Genomic DNA, 3157 nt, shown 5'->3' with positions numbered 1-3157 from the left:
TTTTTGACACAGGGTCTAGCTTTTTTTGAGACAAGGTCTAGCTTGGTCGCCCAGCCTGGAGTGCAATTGAGTGATCTCGGCTCACTGCAACCTCCGCCCCCCGCGTTCAAGCAATTGTCCTTCTTCAGCCTCCTGAATAGCTGGGACTACAGGTGCCTACTATTACACCCGGCTAATTTTTGTATTTTTAGTAGAGGCAGGGTTTCACCATGTTGGCCAGGGTGTCTTGATCTCCTGACCTTGTGATCTGCCTGCCTCGGCCTCCCAAAGTGCTGGTATTACAGGCGTGAGTGACCGCCCCGGCCTCCTTGCTTTTAAAAATTGACAAATACCAATCTGGGCAACATGGCGAAACCCTGTCTCTATTAAAAATATAAAAAATTAATGGGGCGTGGTGGCGCCCGCCTGTAATCCCAGCTACTCGAGAGGGAGGCTGAGGCAGGAGAATCGCTTGAACCCTGTGTTAATCCAAACCTCACCATTTTGTAAACTCCCGCTGTTTTGCAGACCTTGGTCAAAGTGAAGCGTTTCTTGGTGGTTCGAGGGTTGAGAAGCATCCTTCCTAACCACCTGACCACAATTCCAACAGAGCCTCATCTAAAGAAACATCCCTATCATATCTTACTGGGCAAAGGTCCAGGAACATCATGACGACATCCCGCCTATAAAAGGGCCAGAACCCCTATTCAGGGTTACAAATCAGTACAAATCATGGGAACATCTTATCAATATCCTGCCAGGCAATGCGCCATGCTGCCCAGACCCCTCTCGCTCATACCTGTAAGTACCCACCAGCCTGTAAGCAGGGGTGGCTGTGGCATTAGGTTGGTCCCCTGTACGTTTTGGTTTTGTTGTTATTTTGTTTTGTTTTTTTGCAACAGAGTCTTACTCTGTCACCAGGCTGGAGTGCCGTGGCTCAATCTCGGGTCACTGCAACCTCCGCCTGCCAGGTTCAACCGATTCTCCTGCCTCAGCTTCCCGAGTAGCTGGGACTACAGGTGCGCGCCACCTTGCCCCGCTAATTTTTGTATTTTTAGTAGAGACGGGGTTTCACCATCTTGGCCAGGATGGTCTCGATGTCTTGACCTCGTGATCCACCCACCTTGGCCTCTGAAATTGCTGGGATTACAGACATGAGCCACCGCGCCCGGCCTGTTTTGTTTTCAACTCCTTGCTCTGTTGCCAGGCTGGAGTGCATTGGCGAGATCTCAGCTCCCTGCAAACTCCGCCTCCTGGGTTCAAGTGTTTCTCCTGCCTCAGCCCCCCAAGTAGCTGGGATCATAGGCTCCTGCCACTGCACTCAGATCACTTTTGTATTTTTAGTAGAGATGGGGTTTCACCATATTGGCCAGAATGGTCTCCATCTCCTGGCCTCGTGGATCCACCCACCTCAGCCTCCCAAAGTGCTGGGATTACAGGCATGAGCCACCGCACCCAGCCTTTCTTTTTTTTTTTTTTTTTTTTTTTTTTGTGACAGGGTCTCACTCTGTTGCCCAGGCTGGAGTGAGGTGTCAGATCTCCCCTCACTGCAACCTCTGCCTTCCAGGTGTTAGGTTTCCAAGGGAAGGCAAGGGTTAAAGAAAGACACACACACACACACACACACACACACACACACACACACACACAGAGAGAGAGATAGAGAGAGAGAGAGAGAAACAGTGAGTGAGGGCTGGACAGCAACTGTCCAGCATAAAACCAGCAAACGATGGACAGAAAGCCTGCATTTGCCGTCAAGCGCGCGCCCTCTCTCTCTCTCTCTCTCTCTCTCTCTGTGTCTGTGTGTGTGTGTGTGTGTGGTGTGTGTATGTCTTTCTTTAACCCTTGCCTTCCCTTGAAACCTAACACCCAGAAGGCAGCTGTGAGCCGAGATCTGCCACAGCACTCCAGCCTGGGAAACAGAGTGAGACCCTGTCTCAAAGAAAAAAAAAAAAAGTAGGGGAGGCCAGCCCAGTGGCTCACGCCTGCACCTGTAATCCCAGCATTTTGAGAGGCCGAGGCAGGCGGATCACTTGAGATCTGGAGTTCGAGACCAGCCTGGCCAACATGGCAAAACTCCGTCTCTACTAAAAATACAAAAATGAGCCAGGCATGGTGGTGGGCGCCTGTAATCTCAGCTACTTGGGAGTCTGACGTAGGAGAATCGCTTGAATCCAGGAAATGGAGGTTGCAGTGAACTGAAATCACACCAGTGCATCCCGGCCTGGGCAACAGAGAGAGACTCTGTCAAAAAAAAAAAAAAAAAAAAAAAAATTGAAAAATAGTTACTGGAAATTAAACTCAATATTTCACCATGTATTAGTTTATTGTTAAATACATATTTCAGAGCAAAATATGCTAATTTTTCTTAGAAGTAATTCATTTCTGTATGTGAGAATGTATGGTACAGTAAAAGAATTAAATTAACCCAAACTTGGTGCGGTGGCTTACACCTGTAATCCCAGCATTTTGGGAGGCTGAAGCAGGCGGATTACTTGAGGTCAGAAGTTTGAGCGCAGCCTGGCCAACATGGTGAAACCTTGTCTCTACTAAAACTACAAAAATTAGCTACATGTGGTGGTGCGTGCCTGCAGTCCCAGCTACTTGGGAGGCTGAGGCAGGGGAGAGGCTGAGGCAGGAGAATTGCTTGAACCAGGGAGGCGGAGGTTGCAGTGAGCCAAGACTGTGCCTCTCCACTCCAGCCTGGATTACAAAGTGAGATTCCATCTCCAAAAAAAAAGAATTAAATTAACCCAACCGCAGAATATGTATGTGTATCCACACACATACATAATCCATTTCAACACAGTTGTATATTTTTATTTCCAGTTGTTCGGTTTTTCCCCAGAATGTCTTAACAGAAACCCACATAATGAGTCTTTTTGAATGCATAGAATTATATATATATATGGTTTCACTATCACATGTTAATTTTTAGTTTAGAAATAAATGCTTCCATGTTCTTGAGTCACACACTTGATGTGTAACTGAAATCTGTCATGTTTTTATTAAGAGGTATATTATGAGCCTATACAAAGGGGATTTTGGTGTTGTAATATCAGCCATAAAAGCTAGAAATTACTTTGGGAGGCCGAGGCGGGTGGATCACGAGGTCAAGAGATCGAGACCATCCTGGTCAACATGGTGAAACCCCGTCTCTACTAAAACTACAAAAAAT

At 47.2% G+C, this 3157-nt stretch overlaps 1 protein-coding gene across 1 annotated transcript in view; it reads left to right on the top strand.

Moving 5' to 3' along the window:
* Positions 1-3157, top strand: part of PARP4 (poly(ADP-ribose) polymerase family member 4) — a 95314-nt gene that overhangs the window by 6760 nt on the left and 85397 nt on the right. The window lies entirely within an intron of this gene.

Source organism: Cebus imitator, unplaced genomic scaffold, assembly GCF_001604975.1.
Source record: "Cebus imitator isolate Cc_AM_T3 unplaced genomic scaffold, Cebus_imitator-1.0 Scaffold204, whole genome shotgun sequence".
In the NCBI taxonomy this organism is placed as follows: domain Eukaryota; kingdom Metazoa; phylum Chordata; class Mammalia; order Primates; family Cebidae; genus Cebus; species Cebus imitator.
The sequence above is the reverse complement of the archived record's forward strand: the minus strand, read 5'-3'. Positions and strand labels throughout refer to the sequence as shown.